A 20,497-nucleotide genomic window follows, 5' to 3' on the forward strand; every position below is an offset into this window, starting at 1 on the left:
TTAATCCAAATAATTGGATTAGCTCTAAGTAGCCAAATTTTGTAATATTTTTCAATGATGACATCCCATATCTGCAATCCAACCTTGCCACACCTCTTCAAAATGAAGCTCAATTGTTAGTGCTTTTAAGCATTTGGTCATTTAACACAAGTACTAAAAGCATGCTAACTCACAAGCCCAAAAGTTTTGGTGCTCTCTTTTGTCCATTAAACAAGATCAATGTTAGTGCTTTACAGTGTTTTTTTCATTCAAATAAAGCACTAAAAATGTAGCAAGCCAAGTTCAATTTTTTACTCACACTTTCATCCATCAAAACAAGCTCAATTTTAATGCTTTCCAATGATTTCTCATTCAATTCAAGCATTCAATCGCAATAAGTAATACCAAGCTCAGGTTTTAATGTACACTTTCAACCAAACATGATTCTCTTAAGTAAGCTCCCTTCCATGCCAAAAGAATTTTTCATGTAATGCAATGAAAATGTGATTCAAAACAAGTATTAAAAGAGTGCATAAACTAGAGGCAGATGTGCAATGAAGTTTGTTTATGCATGAGAATCTCATACAACCACCATCACTAATCAATGTCCATACCAATAGGAAAATCATCTACATGCTCTCATCTTAGTGGATTTTTGAATATGAAGCAAGAAGAGAGAGAGGGGGGGAAAGAGAGAACTACGTTGATCACTGAAAGGCCGATCAAAATATCAACATTTTAGTGCTCAAAAATATATCTATCATGCATAAGCTTTGACCGATCCCCCTTTATTGCAATGGGAACTTTGACTATGAAATTTTTGTTCATTTTCCTAGTCTCCTAAGTCGTCTTATGACTCGCTCAACACCATGGGTGGGAACTCACTCAAGGTAATTTTTTATTTTTTTTTCATTTTCAAATTATTTCTATTTTGCATGTCTGAGTCGACATCGTGAGTGGACGTAACTCGTGAGAGGGAGGTTTCTGAATGGGGGCACGGGCCAGGGCTCGAGTGTGTTGAGTGTGTGTGGAGCTGACGGGCTTGCATTAAACGCAAGAGCAACCGACTGAGTTGAAGGTTGAGCCTGAGTGTGTGGTTCACCGATTGCAGGTAGCAAAGGTGGACTGGATGTCAGGCTCAACTGGTTTAGGGGGGCAAGTGGCTGAGAAGGAGGCAAGTGGGTGTGCGGGTTGGCAATTGAAGCTGCACCTTATTCAGTAGGGGCCAGGGCTGACTGTACGTGTGTGTGTGTGAATCGGGATGAGTCAACTACCAAAGTCGCTTTCTGCGTGTGGGTCCCGGCCTGAAGAAGCGGGAGAGATCAGAATTGAGATCATGTGTGTGTGTGTGTGTGTGTGTGTGTGTGTGTGTGTGTGTGTGTGTGTGTGTGATGGCATCGGCTCTTGAAAGCCTCAGCCAAGCCAGACGCGGTTTATGTGGCGAGCAAACGAGGAGGGATCCAATCATCCGATAGCAGCAATGAGGGAAGTTCATGGGGAGTTGTTAAGCATGTATGTGTGATTGATGGAGTGTGCGCCATTTGTGGCAGAGACTGCGCAAACACTGCAACCAATAAGCTGCTTTGTGAGTGTATGTGTGTGGAGCCAGCGCTGGCTTTCAATTTAATTTGAAACTTCCCTTTTTGTTGGGGGTATGTTCCCACCATAGAAACCGTGTTTTTGATCAATCCCTTGTGTACAAACAAATTCTACCCATGCTAAAAAACCCGCAGTTGATGAGCAAAAGACACTCTGGTTTTGTGTTGAAACTCCTCTTGAACACACGTATAACATGAACGCTTACTTCAAGAAAAAATCTACAAGGAAAACCGAAGTAAAAGAGCAAGAAATGGATTGAGTGGTAGCATGTAAGCCAGTGTGGATATTCGACCAATGCATTGCCGAGCCAATGGTGATAAAGCTTTGATTACAACATTACTATTTGATTTATCTTATATGAGTTCCATTTAGCAAATTCTGACTTTCCAATTCAAAACACATTGCTCTCAAATGGTCTTGCACTAATGCACACTTGTTCTCATTTGCAAGGTCAATCCACATTATCAATCATTGCCATTTTGAATTGCTCAAACCCATATCAAAAGATCCTCCAAATTCATTGATTTAAATTTGTCATTAGGGTTTGCAAAATTGGAAGGCTACATATGAATGAATTTCCAGTACAAATACACACACAGTGAATGCACATTGCCATGTTCATCACATTAACAATCATTAGCATGGAAATATACTAAAATTCTCCACAATTGAGCATCATTCTCAAAGCCAATCGTGACATACACATCGAGTATTTGGCAAAATTAATCGTCATAATTGGTAAAAATACCAATTATTCATTCAAGCACCGGATTGCACATGCCATTGAGTAGGTACACACACCCAAATTTAGACCAAAATTTTATGCAAAAATTACATCAATTCCACATTGCAATGCTCAAATTACAAACTCAATCAAGCATAAGTGAATGCATGCATGATTAATTTCTAAAAAATTAGCACTATTTTTTCCCAATCAAGCAATGCACACACTCAAAAATTAAGCACAAATTAGCAAATTTGGTTCAATTGGCAATGTATTTAGGTTTACACCTAATGATTGCTCACACTTTTCATGCAAATTTTATAATAAAAAACCATTTAGGTGGGCCTAATTGACCATCAATCATTGAAAATCAAGTGGTCTTGGATGGGCACACACACTCAATCTTTGCCAAATTATTTGGCATTTAGGCATATCCAATGACTGAACTAGCGTAACATACTCATCATTTACATGATTGCATAATCATGCAACACACAATGATTTTATACACACACATGAATTCTTGATGAGAATTAAGCATTATTTGGATACATATAAAGTTCATTAGTCACAATTTGACTATCAGTTTCATTCCAAGTGTATCAAATTAGATGCAAAGTGTAGGTCAATTTGTGTTACACATCTAATTTTAGCAAATGATTAATAACATTGAACCTCATTAATCAATCAAGAGTTGACATAACAAGTGAGTGCACTTACATCGTAATTACACTCCAAGACATTCCTTTGCTCCACGCAAAGTCGCATCCTTGCACACACAAGTGTGTGCATCATCAAATTGGCTTCCAAAATTGACCATTGTAGGCCAAAAATCAAACACTCAAATCATCAATTGAGGCATAAATGGGTACAATTAACTTGATTAGAGTGATGATTCCACCTCTTGCAAGGGGATTTCACATACTTTACACTTCAAATGTTAGTGGGTTAGGTTAGCAAGGTTAGTCAAAATTAGTAATAATTAGCATGAAACTAGTACAATTAGCATGGAAAAAAGAAAAATTAGTAAGGGTTAGCATGAAATTAGTGAAATGGGGGTGGAATTGGAGATTTGGGGCATTCATAACTCAACATTAGCATCAATTTCTTGCACAATATTATCAAATCAAACCAAAAATTGAGTCACATACTCAAAAATCAACAAACTTAGTAGTGAGATTACTCTATTCTACACATCCTAAACTCACTAGCTTAGGTTATCGATCCCCGGCAACGGCACCAAATGTAGGGAGGCATTGTAGCATGACCTAATTGCAACCGACACAAAATTATCAAATCCGTGGATCAGGCAACCCGACTAGGGCATGGAAGCATGAGCATAGGATGTATAGACGTAGAGGATTCAAGGGATCCTTCTTCTCATCATAGAGAGAAGCCATGGAAGGGGATTCCTCTAATCAACCACACATTCTTACTTGCTAATCACTTGCACACAATCATGTGATTGAAATTAACCTCTCACATCAATCACTCTATTCACAACTCTTAATGACATAACTACACAAGCATGCAATTAATATACCTACTCCGCATTAGTGTGTCCATTCCGGTACAACCCCTCAATGTGACTACATATGCACACACACTAATCGCACACCTTGTAGAGAGAGAGATGAAGAGAAGGAAGGCATAGCCCTCACACACCATGGCCAATGGTGTAGATAGAATAGATTAACTCAAAAAAGGGGTTAGGAGATCTACCATCACACTAATACAATCTCACTCCACATAATCAAACAAAGAAGACTAATAAGAAATAAATTGTAATTGATTATTAGAAATCAAGAGCTACATGGTCATGGAAAGCCCATGAGCCTCATGACCATCCACTCTACAAAGAGAAGAACTCACCCAAGAATGACTTCTCATTAAGCATAGAGCTCTTTTATGGATTTGGGCCTCAAACCCTTCAACTATAGGATAAAGTTAAGCTCTTTAGCCTAGACTTATACAACTTTGAAACTCCTAAATGAGCTCAAGGCCCTATACAATGAAAAGGAAATATTGTGCACTATAGCACATCCACAGCTTTGTGCATAATTGGTGTAGTCTGTGTTAATCATTGCTAACAGTTGTATTTGAACGGCGCACACTTTCTTGAAGTGAGAAGTTACAAATGTTCTGTGTGTGTGTGTCTGTGTGTGTGCATTATGTGATATTTGGACTCACAAAGGGGCCCTTTAAGGAGTTTGACTTTACCTCTCTCTACCAAAACGTGCGCATGGATAAATTTTTGCAAACAAACTCCAAAGTTGGCAGAGATTTGACAGTTAGAATGTCCTCTTCAAGATCTATCTACTACTGATATTTAGCACGCCACATCGTAGGTGAATAAAAAAAAGAATCTTCTAAAAATGAGGAATCTCATGGAGTGCTATATATCAGTAGATAGAGCTTGAAGAGGACATTCTAACTATCAAACCTCCGCCAAATTTGGAGTTTGTTTGCAAAAAATTATCCATGCACCCGTTTTGGTAGAGAGAGGTGAAGTCAAACTCCTTAAAGGGCCCCTTTGTGAGTCCAAATTTCACATATGTTGTGTGTGTGTGTGTGTGTTTTCCATAACATAGGGTTAATTCTCAGATAATAGCAAAAAATCTTGCTCCATGACATGATTTTATTCAGGGTACTCTTTCTAGTATGATTACTCTCTAACTCTAGTATCATATGATGTTAAAATACTGTTCTTCTTGGGTTTGTGTGTGTGGGTGCTAACAAAAAGAGGAAAATGGTATAGCCTTTCTATCACCCAAGTGTGGTAGATTGGTTATGCCATTTCCTTCTTGAATATAATAGGTCTTGAGTTCAGCTCTCCTTATCGAATAGATCTTTAAGGTCTCTTGGGATAGTTTCCTACGATGTTAAAATACTCTTCTTCTTCTTCTTCTTCTCTCTCTCTCTCTCTCTCTAGTAGGAGGCCCAAGTGAAGGCATGGCACAAGTTTGAAAGTGGTGCATATTAGATTTGTTGATCAAGTCCACAAGAAGGAGGTTCAAGCAACACCATTGTGATTTTTAAACACCACCATGAAACATGAACAATATATTTGTTGCTTCTATAGAAGAAGGCTCAAGCAATAAGAGGTGCAAGTGGACGCGTAGTATGTCCAAAGAAGCACAAAAGAGATTGGAGTTAGCTGCATTGGAGTTAGTTGCATCCATGGTCACAACGTTCTTGAAATAGAAAGTGGAAAGTGAAGAGGACATGGTTTTTTTAGTTTTGATAGAGAGTTGCTATGATGTACACATAACGGTCGAACCCAGTTGCACCTGTCCCGATTTTAAGCTATGCATAAAGCCTTTCTAGCATGTAAGCACATGTATTATGTGTATGTGCACATGCTTGGACTTCAACCAAAAGAGCACATGGTCATTCATCATCCTGCACTAACTTCCATGGACCTTGCTTTTTTATTGGTTTAAACATGCAAGATACACCCTATAGTGAACATGTAGAAAAACAAAGTGGTCTAGAGCTAGCTATGCATCAAAGGAGTCATCTCTTTTGTATGAGGAGCTATGGAATTACTTCTCTCCACCTTTTGAAGTCTTTTTTGAATCCCCTCTCGTTATAGATGTATGCTTTGTGGCTCATATCTTGCTAGGTGTTCAAGCTCAAAGTTTAGAATTTTGAAACTTATACATGTTTTTTAGTCTGTATCATATGAGTAATGTTTGTTTTTTTTGGTTCACTTTTTTGTGCCGTTAAAAAAGGCTCCAAAATAAATATAAAAAAGCTAGCAACAATGGTTCTCATTGCAAAAGCTCAAAATCAGAAGCTCGCTAAGAAAACACACTCAAGAGAAAGATGCGACAATCACCAAGCTATAGGAAACATTGTCACAAATGAAAGAGACACCATTGGGTGGTAGGAAATAAAAGTAGTCTCTTGATGATTGCAAAACAGTTGTGCATCCTGGTAATGCATGCAAAAGAAGGGCCATTGCAATAAGGTATTCCTTTTGACCTTTTTCAAATATGCTCAATGCTCATGCAATTCACTATGTCGAAAGAAGAAGAGAGAAAAGGGGGAGGGGGGGGGGGGGGGGCTAAAACTAAAATGCTAGCATTTTTTGGTATTAAACTCCTTCACACTACTTCTATTTTTGTAAGTGGTGACACATTCATGATTTTATGCAAGTATGTTTTTATGACTTCCAAAGGGGTTCCAAAATACCTTTAAACTTTCAACTTTCAAATCAAAATAGTTGACACTTTTGAGAGCCACTTTGAAAAGATGTATATTCGGAAAAAAAATGAATGTCAATCAAGCCCTTAATAATCAAGAATTTTTTAGTACAACCCTATAATATGATAGGAAGGGAGTCAAATATATATATATATATACATAGTGAAGTAAGAACAATACTGGATTTTTTTTTTGGAATTCTTATTCAGCAAGTAGGACAAGTTGAGGTGCATAGGGCGAATGTATGTGGAAACCAATAGGCACATATAGTGGCCTATGGGAATTTGAGCTCAGTGCTATCATGTAGTCACAATGAGAAAAATGGAAATCAGATGCATTTCATGCAATTTTGTCAAGTTGGCAAGATTCAATGCTTCATGTGATTACCAAATGCAATTAAAAATGGTGGATTAGTATAAATTTATGCAAGAAATAGTGCTAAAATGTTAACTTTGCTTCCAAAATCAAGCCAAAATTCACATGTGATACCCAATAAGGGGCTACCCTTATTCAATGCAAGGTTCAAAGGTGATTCGGAGGGTAATGCATGAGGATGGTTGGGAAAAATATGAAAAGATGAAATATTTTGGGGGTTATCATTTTGCTAAAAAGATGGTCATTATTGGTAGACCACAAGAATAAAAAGTAAAGGAGTAAGTTAAAAAATGGGCAAATGAGGAAAGAAAGAATCAATATTTTTCATGTCAAACATTGACACACAGGTGAACATGAGAAGAGGGAGTATTGGGGTGAAAGGAAGGAGGAAAGAAGAGGAAGGGAAGAAAGAGGGGTTTCTCACAAAATCTCTCTTGCTCTCTCTCACAAAGAAGAAGATGTGGAAGGGAGAAGGAAAGAAGAAATTGGAGGGTTTGTGAAATCCCTCACTCTCAAGGGATGGGAAAGGACGAAGAGAAATGAGGGATTTTCATGAATTTTTGGACAGATCCTTTTTTTCTTTTTCTCTCAAAAAGATGGGGGGTTTTTATGGTTTCTTACTCTTGTCTTAGAGAGTTTGTGCTTGATCAGAGATTTCTTGAAAAGATGAAAGTGAAGAACACAAGTGGTAAAGAGAAGGGTTCATTCTTGAAGAAGAAGTTTCTAGGGAGGTTTGGGTGCTCTCTCTTAGAGAGTTGTTGAAGAAGTTTTTGAGGTGTGTTTCTAGGAAATGAAGGGCAAGATTGAGTGCAAGTGGATGGATGTCGATACTTGAAGATCGAGAAGGGAGGGGGGATATATCACATGAGTTTAACCTGAGGAGTTTTTAAATGTGAGACCTTGCCTACTCAATAAGAAGTATGGGGTAACCTTGATAATTCTCCAAACCTATTTTTGTAGAATAATGGAGAAACATTGGACATTGCCATTGCTACGCTTGTAGCATTAGGCATGAACCACTAGTGAAGGTTTTCTCGCATCTCCCATTGAAGAAGCTAAGGGAAAACATAACCCAATGGGAATGTTGTACTTCCTACCTCCACACAAACACCACGGTTTTGTGAGTCTCAACTTAAACAATACTCAAGCAAGAGTCACATTGTTGAGCTTCATTATAGCCTACAATAGTACACATCTAAATAGAAGTCAACTTGGAAAGTGCATACTCCATGGCAACTAACCTAGATGCCTTTTATCCCATAGGCTAAAAGCAAGGGATGGTGGTACAAAATTGGTTGTCCTTGACAGTACCTTTTGATGGTACTTTGACAAATCTTTGCAATGTGATTTATCCAAGTCATAAAAGAAATTAGTTATCATATTATATATCGTTGGATACATCTTTAAAAGAGGAACATCAAAATAGAATTTCGGACAAGTTTTGACACAAACTACAAAAATTTTACCAGTCCCCACTTTTTCAGTGGTACCAATAAGGTGGAAAAATAATTGGTCCTTTTTTTGTACCACCATCCCTTGCTTTCAGCCCATAGCTTTTAGATGCATGGCCATCAAGTTTCTCTAGTCCCTAAGGCATTAAGCCGGCCAGGCTAACAAAGAGAAAATAATAATAACCTTTAGAAATCTACATGACTAATCGCATTCACATATCCATAGAATGTTGTCATCGTTGTTTCATTCTCCCACTTTACACATCATCCTCACACCAGTTTGCTTTTTGTTTGTTATTAGTTACTATCATGATGTGAAAAAAAATTAATCTCTTTATTGTTTATATCACATGTTTCTTCCATCAGCCTTTCAAACACTACAAGAGGCTATTCATATTAGCGACGCTCAAAAACAAAATTTCCTGGCGTCGCTATGAGCGTCGCAAATTTACAAGTAAATTTGCGACGCTCATAGCGACGCCGGCTAGGCTAAAAAAAATAACAGAGAGCGCCCAAAAACTCAGATCTCAGATCTGAGTTTTTCGGCGTCCTCAAGCAAGGAGCAGGTAACGCTCTCCCTCTCTCTCTCTCTCTCTCTCTTTCTTCTCCACACACACACACACACACACACACACACACACACACACACACACACGAGGAGAGGAAGGAGAGCCAGGTATGCTCCTTCCCTCTCCTCACTCTCATGTTCCCTTCCCCTCTTTCTCTCTCCCTCTCTCTCTCTCTCTCACACACACACACACACACACACACACACACACATAGTGTTTTTGAGAGAGAGAGAGAGAGAGAGAGAGAGAGAGAGAGAGAGAAAGAGTACAAACATAAACAAAAACGCACACACACATACATAAACAAAGAATGCACACACACATTGAGAGAGGAAAAGAGAGAGAGAGCATCCAGAAACAAAAAATGCACACATTGAGAGAGGAAAAGAGAGAGAGAACATGCATAAACAAAAAACGCACACATTGAGAGAGGAAAAGAGAGAGAAAACATGCATAAACAAAAAAACGCACACATTGAGAGAGAAAGAGAGAGAAACTAATTTAACGTCGTAAGAAACTAATTAAAATTAAAAGACCTAAAGATCTAGCTGACGAGGAGTTGAACTCAAGACCTATTATTCAAGAGGGAAATGGCATAACCAATCTATCATACTTGGCATGGGTGATAGAAAGGTTATACCATTTATCTCTTTTTATTGGCACACACATCCACACACTCGCACACACACAAGAAGAAGAGAGTTATAACATCGTAGGAAACTATCCTAAAAGACGTTAAAGATTAGGTTAGATGTAGACTTACGTTAAATTAGATTTAGGTTTATTTAAGTTAAATTAGATTAGATTTACGTTTATTTTTAGTTAGATTTACGTTTATTTACGCTAGATTTAGATTTACGTTATATTAGATTAGATTTAGGTCTCCATAGACTGCGATGCCTGCATGAAGTGGGTGAAGAAAGCCCTGAATGGAATATAGGGTATTGCTGCCTTCACTCATGGTGGGCTCCGTCGATCCAAAAGTACTGGTGAAATGTCTTCAGAAGATAGGGAAGAAGGTGGATCTTCAGGGCGGCAAGAGTCACTACATCCCCGACAATGACCATCTAGACAACCTCTAGTCATTCACAGCAACTTCAAAGTTAGTAACAAGAGCAAGAACGGTCCAAAGGGCCAATTGCTGTCGTCAGATGTGGATGGAGATGAGGCAGCGTCACCGCCGGAAGTTAACTCTCACATCTTTAGTGATGAGAATGCCAACTCTTGCCGAGTTATGTGAAAAATTATGTGTTAAATCAGTTTTAAGGTTCTTATAATCCCTGTTAGTTTAGTTCTTTGTTTTTAATATAAAATAATTTACGTTAGATTTAGATTTATGTTATATTAGATTAGACTTAGGTTTATTTAGGTTTACCCACACACACACACACACACACACACACACACACACACACACACACACACACACACACACACACACACAAAAGAAGAAGAGAGTTTTAACGTCGTAGGAAACTGTCACAAAAGACGTTAAAGATTAGGTTAGATGTAGATGGCGTAAATCCATTTGGTCAAAGATCAACATCTTACAGTGTATGGACCGTTGTCATCGTCAACTACAACATTCCCCCGTGGTTGACTACGAAGAAGGGGCACCTATGGCTAAGCTTGATTGTGCCAGGGAGATATAAAGTGGAGAATATGGATGTGTATCTTCGTCCACTATTGGAAGAGCTACAACAATTGTGGATTGGCATAGAGGTGGTGGATATGAGCCGACACACAGGACGACGGAATTCTTTGATCAGAGGCATTCTAATGTGGACCATGCATGACTATCCCAGGCTAGCAGAATGCTCAGGTGATCTATTGACACTCCTCACTCAGACACTGTAAATCTTGTTTTTTCCCATAGTTGATCTATTATCATGTGTATACATGCAGGGCTTCAAATAAGCGGATACAGAGCATGTGTCACATGTGGACCTAGACTGAATGCACGTAGGGCGCCCTCACTGAAGAAGCAAATCTACGAAGGTCATCAAGCGTATCTTCCAGAGAATCATGTGTTACGCGACAGCTTTTTGGGAAGAGAGCCACCAAGGATGTCTGCACAAGCATGGTTAGAGCAGAAGGAGATGTGCGATGAAGGATTGCCTCCAGGGATGAAGAGACTATCTCTATGGTACGAGTTACCATACTGGCCCCGACTCATGATCAATCACTTGCTCGATCCAATGCACATATTCAAGAATGTGGGTAATCTACTATGGGACCATCTGATCGGCAAGAAAGATACTTTGGGAGCCAGAGTTGACCTTAGAAATGTGGATCGTATGGAGCAATATTGGCCGCAAACAGCGTCTGATGGATCGATAAAACTCCCTAAAGCACCATGGATTTTCACAGGAGCCCAAGAACGCAAAGTAAAAGAGACCATTCGATCTTTGCGGACCCCCACTGGCGTAATGCACTCGCTCCGAACGTGTTTTACTAAAGAAGGAAAGCTTACCGGTTTGAAGTCACACGATTGGCATAAAATGTGTCAGGTACGTTCATAGTGGACTTTAATATCATTGCATAAAAAGTGGACTTTTATATCATTGCTGCACATACTTTAGAATTTATTTTACCGGTTGCCATTGAGGGATGTTTTTCTCTCGACATCCATAACACAATCTACAAACTTGCAAAGATGGTGCAATGGATCTCACAAAAGGAGATCAACGTAGACTCCATACCATTCGCCAAACTAAATGCTGCGGAGCTTGTGTGCATGTTTGAGAAACATTTTCCTACCACCATGCTAACCATTCAGGTGCATCTTCTTGTTCACATAGTTGATGAGGTGGAAATAGCTGGCACAGTTCATTCCAGATGGATGTTCTTCTTAGAACGTTTCATGAAAACGCTTAAGGGATATGTGCGTCAAAAGGCACGTCCGGAGGGTAGCATGGCAGAAGGTTGGTTGGTATCAGAGTCCTTAGTGTACATTGGAGAGTGGCTAGATGGATTTGATAAAGCCCGAGACACGCTATGGCGAACCATAGATGATGAGCGCATATCTAGGATTGTCATGTGCAATCTCGGTGTTGAGAAGAAGATGACGGAAGATCTAGAGGCTAAAATCAACCGATTTTGCATGCTTCACAATCCAGTGATGCAAAAGTGGATTTCACAATATGAGGATGCAAAGCAAGAGCGACAAAGGGCACGAATCGAGTGGAGACGGGGAAGACGACCACCGATGCACTATCCGACGGGTCTGGAGAGCCTACCAACATTCATGAGCTTAAGATGGTTGCACAACCAATTGAAAAGCGCACAACAATGCGGTGACGAAGTGACTGAGGAAGAGTGGGAGTACTCTCGGGGTTGCGCGACCAAGGTAAATTTGCAATGTACGACTAGCTAGTGACTTTATTTCTAAACGTTTGAACGGCCACTCATAATCTTTGTTCGTTGTAGTATAAGTCATACACAGCACCATGGTGTAAAGGTCGACATTTTAGGGTGGAACGGATCGACAAAAAGTGTTTTACTCAAGATTGTGGAATCATGGCAAAATTTGAACATTCTAGTCGACGACGTTCCTCTGATGCAGATCCTGTGGTGGCGGAACTCACTTACTTCGGCACGCTACAAGAGATTTTGAGGCTCGATTACAGAGGATTTTTTGTCGACTTGTTCGACGTGCAATGGTTCAAGATAATCATGGAGGGTCGCAACGCTACTGTGCGTAGAGGAGAGTCTGGTTTTCTTGAGGTGGATTCTACTAAGAAATGGACTCACCTAAGAGACACTTTCGTACTACCCGAGCATTGTGAACAAGTAAGTATGTAAATAGTTAACATCCCCCTTTTACAAGTTATGTGCTTGAAAGCTCTCATGTAAGTTATGTGGCTCTGGCAGGTAATATTTCATCCTACAAAGTCTACATCAAACTGGTGGTACGTCATAGAGGTAGCCCCTCGTAGTGCAAGGACGTATGAAGGCTACCATGTGCCAATCACAACGGCATCAATGGAGGAGATCAGAGAAGATGCTCAATCAGAAGCCGCTGCGGTGGTGCCAGACGAGCATCAAGATGCTACTACTCTATATGGGGTGCATGCAGAGGAGCTACAAAATGAGACAGAGGATATGTGTTTAAACGGAGAGCTCTATATAGATATAGGAAGTTATGCTGAGTTATGCGAGGATGAGAGAGAGATCTCTTAAAGCCACAAATATTGTATTTGAACAATTTTGCTCCGTGTTGTAAAAGCTCTGGCTCTCTAAGTACCTTCCATGGTGTATAACGCTCTTTTCTACTCGTGCTCACATCTTTTGATTGAAAATTCTGAGTTTTCGACTTGCCTCTTCTATCACTCAATTCATTGCGTCATTGTATTTATATGCGTCATTATGTCATTGTATTTAATGGTCTTTGCGTCATTGTCTACTCTATTCATTCAATATTAAGTTTAAATATTCGTGTGTTTAATGCAGGTATGGATGATGAGGAGTTTCTTTCTTCTTTGTCACCGCAGCAGAGACAGTGGTACATGGAGCGTCATCGCTCTGGCGCATCATCGCGCGTTCCTACTCCATCCGCATCTCCCTCTCTTTCGGAGCATTCGGCGCGCTCCGAAGCTTCGGTGTCGACTAGACGATCTTCACACTCGTCTAGACACCGGCGCTCTAGTGGTGGCGGTGGCGGTTGTTGTGGGGATTCCGCCGCCGATGCCTCCACACCGCCTCGTGTTCGACGAGGCTCTTTACCCTCCCCTTATTTTCCCGCCCCCACACCATCCACAGCATCGCCATCTACGCCCGTACCCCCATCGACACGCCGCTAGAGACCCCTACCGGGACACCGAGGTTCACGCGTCACCGGCTAGAGGGTTTGCCTTACTCCGTCGACTTCAGCGGCGGCATCATCATGGATGATGACGGCAAGAAGGTGATCTCACGCATGCGTGGTCTTTGCTCTCAGCTGTTTAGACACTACATACTAAACAAATGGAGTGAAGTACCAAGTGATTTAAAAGCCAGAGTCATCAGCATACTTCATGATGAGTTTCTCGTTCCAACACGGGATCAACGCTTCAATGAAGACCTGATGAAGATTTGAATGCCTGAATACTGCAAACACAAGCGTTCCGAAGTGCAAAAAGCAATCAAGCATGGGTGGAACAAGCCAGATTGGTTGGCCAAAGAAGATTGAAAGAATGCGAAGAAAGAAGCGCGCGAGAATCCCGACAAGTGGAAGCAACAAAAGGATGCAGCCAGAGCGCGAGTAGAGGCACGGAGCTCGCACCACTTGGGGAGCGGTGGATGGGCATCATTTGAGGCCGATTTTGTAAGTGTTTTTGCATTGCTCTTTATGTTCGATAGTTTAGGGTTTATGAGTTTTTTAATTCTAACATAATGAAATCTTTGTATGTTTTGACAGTGGTCGATGACAGGACGTGATCCCACACCGTACGAGCGCGAGTACGCAGGCAGGAAGGGCTTAAACGACCTGATGGACATTCTCAGTTCTCGCGGCGGCATGGTTAGTATTAGGGTTTACTCTTTTCTATTTTTTGTATTGTTTTATAAATGTCGTTATATGTTTATACTTACTGAAAGCTGTCTTATTGTCTTTTTTTTGCAGAATCCGACAGATATGCCGCTTGGACGCGATGAGAAGTCTGACTAGACGACGTCAGTTTAGCCGTAGCTAGATAGCATTAGTTTAGGGTTTCTCATAGCTTATGTATCATGAGACGGATTTTATACGTCTTTTTGAACCATGTATATTATTACATTTGTCACCGCAGTTCATTTTGCCAATCAATTCTTTATGCCTATGATGTTGTACAATTGTCATTATTACATTTGCCAATCAATTCATTTTGCCTATGATGTGTACAATTATCAATTTTACGCTTGTCAATTTTGCAAACAATGCGTCTTGTGGGTGACTATTTTGGGTTTATTATCTACCCTTGCACCTTTTTTAAAAAGTGAATCAAGTACAATATGGTTGATGGGTGGCACGACATTCAATGCCCTGTCACCAAAATTTTTTTCTCTCGGGCGTCGCTATAACCGTTGCTATTTATGGCTCTAGAGCGTCGCTATAGACTTCTGTGTAAACGTCGCTATAACCGTCGCTATGAGCGTCTCTATATAGTGACGCTTATAGCGACACCTATAGCGTCGCATATAGCGACGCTCTCGTAGCGATGCTATTAGCGACGGTTTTAGCGACGCCGGGGGTTATAAAAACCCTGTGTATTTCCGTCGCTAACAGCGTCACAAGAGCACACAACCTCTTGTAGTGAAATAGTATTGAAGACATTCTTTCATAAAAACAAAGAAGTAGATCAATTCAAATAGTATTGAAGACATTCTTTTAAAAACAAAGGAGTAGATCATTTTTCTCTAAGACACTCTTGGAATAGTTTTCTCTTAGAAATTTGACCTTCACAATCGAGATAGATATATATATACATTATTCATTAAAATAAACCTTTCCATTCTTGAGAATTTCATACTGCTTGGCAAGTAACTCATTGAGCCAACCTGAGTGTACTCCTGCCACATCAACAATGGTGCCAAGTTGGACGTCATCTCATTCCATGGAAAAACAAAAAGTCTAAAGTATTCCACTAAGGCATCCTAAACGTGCTCACATCACAGCAATAGCACTTCACACTGAGCATCATCTCATGCCACATTAAATGTCACCTAATATCAATGCTATTAAGTAGAGATTGTAATAGAAATCATACAAACAAGTTTGAAAACATTCTTTCCTATTTAATAAATTTGTGCAAAATATTCTTTTCTATTCACTTAGTCTATCCCAAACATTTCTTTCCTAGTTTACGACCAAATGCCTTGTTTCTATGGATAAACCCTATATTTTGATCAATGCTTTTCTTAAGAAGTAATTTTCTATTGATTCTATATGATCATGTATGCAATGTATAGATATCTTGAATGACATTGATAATTTGTGCAAAATCCATGGAAAGTATTGTTGGTATCACCTCTTCGTGCTCCACTAATGCCGCCAAGTTGCTAGGACCAGTCTCATGATCATTCGCTACCTAATCTTGAACTCCTTTGCAAGGTGCCATTTCTACTACACTTGGATTACTTCATTAGTCTCTTTTATTTTCTAAGGGTAGCCAGGAATGCAACAAGGCTATCAGATGCACTCTCATAAACCTTAGGTAATTTTCTCTATTTAATCTCTTAATTTTTTAGCTAGCTTTAGTATAAATACCCAATTTATAGTTTTGTATTCAGATAGATAGGATCTCTAATAAAGACCATAAGCAGATATAGCTAAGAGTTATCTACTATATATATTTCAAATTAACTTGTAATTTCTCGTCTTTTGTTATTCTAATAGAGAACTACTAGATCTAAGTTGTCGATATTTCTAGCTATTTTTCTAATTTTTAGGCCTATTCTTAACATTGTTTTCGATAGAAATAATCATAACTAATAGTAAAGAACCTTTAATTTTTTATAATTTTATTTTTCCTAAGATCAATGTACATCTTTGGTTAGAAGGGATTCATTTTTAATTGTTATATAAATAATTAATGTAATTCTCTATATTGTAGAAATTTTAAAACTAGCTAAAAAATTACAAAAGGTGAAATAGCAGGTTGCATAACGGTACAAATTGCCCTTTTTAATATCATAAAGGCTTAACAAACTTACATTTGAATTTATTTTTCAAAAAAATTAATTATTTAATTGGTCAAAAATCAGGTGTGTGGCTATAGTTCAGTTCATTTTCACTAAGAAAAATTAAAGCATCTCAATTCAAACATGTTAAAAGAGAAAAAAACAAAGAGGCAGACCAACTAGCAAGCAATAGAGTACATGTGCATGTTGCAGGCCTATATGTGGCCCCAACCACTTATGCAGCCGGGAAGACTCTAAAGGAAGTAGAATATTTTTTTAGCACATGCTAGTGTGTAAAAGGTTTATGCAAGTTGTAGAGAAGAAGAGTTGTGAAAAAGAACCACAAGTTTACCCTGGTAGGTGAATACCTGATGAGCTATGGGCGAGACAAAGTGCAAAGGAGGGTGTTGTATAAACAAGAGATTGGTATGGTGCTAGAGAAATGCCATGAAGAGAGCGTACATCAAGGGAAAGACCAAGTGTTGTTTTGAGTGTTGAGAGTAGTTTCTTGGTGGCATTCCATGGTGAACGATGTACACTATTGGTGTAAAACCTGCCACAAGTTCTAGACCATAGGTAAAAGGAAATTGGTAGCAAAATCACAGGGTGCTATCGTCACACATAGTGCTTTTGAGAAGTGGGGTCCACTCTCAAAGTCTGCAAGTGGTAAGAATATGTTGTGGTATCCATTGGCTACCTTACCAGGTGGATTTAAGCCAAGGCAGTTAAGGAGGTGAATGCACATGTTGTCGCCCATTTTTTTTTTGGTAACATTTTTTGCCAATTTGGAGTACCATGGGTGCTAGTTTTCGATAGGGGTGAGGGGTTTAGAAGTAAGTTAATGCGAGCATTGGTAGAGAAGAAAAGGATTTAGCATCAATTTTCCTCACCTAATCATCCCCAATGCAATGGTTTAGTGGAGAGTACCAATGGGAAAATTGTTAAGATGCTGACAAACTATGTGTACAAGCAGGAAACACGGTGGGAAGAAAATCTAGAGAAGTGTATGTGGGTGTACAGGACATCTTACAAGGTGGAAACCAATTTTACTCCTTTTGAGTTGGTCTATGGTAAGGAGGTAGTGTTGCAAGTGCATGTGTAATTAGGAGCTTTGAAGGGCATGTGGAAATTCAATGCCACTCACTAGGATGTTTTACAGGATTGGATTGCTGATCTTGAAGCATTGCATATGGATAGAGAAGCGGTAGCAGACTACTATGTGAAGCAGCAAGAGAAGAAGATTGCCAAATTCAATAAGAACTTTCTAGACAAGAAGATAGAAGAGGGATACTTAGTGATGAAATACGAGAGGTACTTGGATTTCATGTTCTAGAAGAAGCTCAAAAAGAAGTGGATAGGTCCATACAAAGTCCAAAAGAACTCTTTGAATGGGATTTATCAGCTGGTGAGAGAAAATGGTACGCTTCTTAGGAACAAGATAAATGGTGTACAACTCAAGCTATACTTTGAAAGGAGTCTAGTGCTTGAAGTGCATCAAATTGTAGCCAAGGGGGGTGGGAAACCCACCTAAAGTATGCACTATGCAAAGGAGATGAAGATTTTGTAGATAGCTTGGGCATACGATTGTAGTTTGTGAGTGCTTTGAGCTGTTTCAGTTTGGTGTGGCAATTTTAAGTTCTGTAAATATTCTTTTTGTCAAACATGAATGTTTGACAAGAGGGCTGAGCAATGATGATACATACAAAGTTGGTCGAGGTTGGAAGTGGTGCCAAATAGTGCTAAGGCTGCCTACAAGTGTTGGGCAAAGGGTTAAAGCAGGTACACATGTCTTGGGCAAGCAAAGGATAGCAAAAATGTATGTTTAAGGTGGTTGCATAGGCCAAGAAGGCTCCAAAGTGGGATAGCTAGGATGGTAGATCTAGGTGTCCAAAGTACAAGAAAGTTTCCATAGAATGTAATGTTCAAGATGCTCTAGAAGCCGGTCCAGACGGATCCTCAATTCGAGTCCCAGTGTGAAAGATATGACTGTTTAAAAATAAAAGGCTTTGCGGATCCTTGATGGACAGGGCATGTGGGATAGGTGGCCAAAGCTAGAATGAGAGGATAGGCATGAAGAGCTTGAGTTGTGGAGCATGTCGGTCTTTTCGGATTGTGAATCGGAGCTCTACAGGAAGTTATGGCCATTTGAATATTTTTCAAGGGTCGCGTGTGTGCCAACTTGATTGCATTTGTAGTTGTGCCATTTGGTGTTTTTTAACACTTGACAAAGTTCTAGAGGGTGATGTACATCATGTGGAGTGGGCAGGAACTAACGGTGCATCAATCAGAGCCACAGAGATCGAGTTATACCAATCCAAAAGTTTGGGGTCCAATGTTGGAGGGCTGAGTCCAAGCGCTTTTCCCCATATTTTGGGCCCTCAATTTGAGGCTTCAATGAGTCAACATGCAATGAAAATTAAGGGGGTCAAAGTTGAGAACCGGATCTACTGGTTGGGCTTTGCAGTAAGGGGATCAGATACATGAGCAACAAATGGTGGCTCTCAAAAGTATGGAAAGAAAAATGGGTTCTTTTGAAACTTTTTTAGTGGCTTTCAATCACCCTAAGTGGCCAAGCAAGGGAGGGCCATCACATGGTGGACAACATGAGCCCACTTGCACTATTCACGGTCAGGTTGCCATGGTATATGATCAGGGCCATGGGCCTCTTAGTTCACATGCAAGAGGGAGAGGCAGTCCTCCTTGCAGTCAGCTATGGCATGAGCTGTGGTGACGCGTCTAGCACTATGCACGGTGGTGCGATCGGCGGTTTTTGGTAGCCTCTGGGTGGTGCTGGCAAGAAGTGGTGGTCGAGAGTTGTGCACAAATGTTGATGTGGCATCCCGCTTGGTGATTGTTCTGGCAACCACAAAGGGAAAATATTTTGAGAAGAAGGACCCCAACCCTCGCTAGTGGTAGAGGGAGAGAATTGTGTGTGGGAAAGGAAGGGAGCTAAGCCAGAGAGGAGTTTGAGAGTTCCGTGTGGTAGTCTCAAAGTTCCATCAAAGGGGCAGTCAAAAGGTGTCTGACAGAGTGGTCAAAGGAGAAATCCCAAGGTGGAAAAGAAGCTAAGAAGTGAAAAACCAAAACAAATAATGAAAAGAAGGAAAGAAGAGAATGACAGGGGCACTAGCGATGGTGCTAGTGCACCCCCCCTTAAGTGCAAAGAGATGAAGAGAAAAGAGCAAGCGAGAGAGAAAGTAACCGCCTTCCAAAAGATTCCAAAAGAAAATTCCACGTGGACCAGTTAAGGGGAAATTTCCCAGATTAAAGAGCCTCCGTATAAAATGTCTTTTTTTAATCAAATGAAGGGTTTTTTTGGTGCCGAATGAAGCCTATGAGTGGAGTTTTTTGACAAAGGAGTGTTCTTGTCAACCCCCTTTATATTTTCTCATGAAAATGGCCATTGTGATGGTAGTGAAAGCTTTGTAAACATCTCTTGAAGTGAAATCAAACCACTCTTGCCCATTTCTTGGTGTCATTTCCCATTCCCCCCATCTCTTTCTCATGCTCTTGTGTTTCCTCGTGGTGTGCCAGTAGTGTGGATGTGTGTGCCCGCCTGGACCGACGGTGCTTTGTGTAAGAGAATGAGATTGAGATGCTGTGTGCATGGGCAAGGGTTGAGATGGGTTTGGCAGTGTGTGAGTTGTGTTGTGGTCTTGTGGAGTGTATGAGCATTGGGAAGTGAGCATGTGGTGTTCTGCTAGTGCAACGTGTGTTTTTTTAAGGTGTTTCTAAATGGATATGGGTGTTGTGGATACCCTGAGCTATAGAGAGGCCTTGTGTTGCATGCTGGGTGTGTTCCCTCATTCCCACTCTCCAACCTACACGCACACCCGTGCACGTGTGCACACACACACACACACATCTTGTGCAACCATGAAAATACTTGCATACATTGATTGACCAGCCTAATAGTTGATTATCACCTTCAATCTTAGAACATGCTACATGTT

The sequence above is a fragment of the Adiantum capillus-veneris genome, chromosome 12 (assembly GCF_014529385.1).
Source record: "Adiantum capillus-veneris isolate H3 chromosome 12, ASM1452938v2, whole genome shotgun sequence".
Lineage (NCBI taxonomy): Eukaryota > Viridiplantae > Streptophyta > Polypodiopsida > Polypodiales > Pteridaceae > Adiantum > Adiantum capillus-veneris.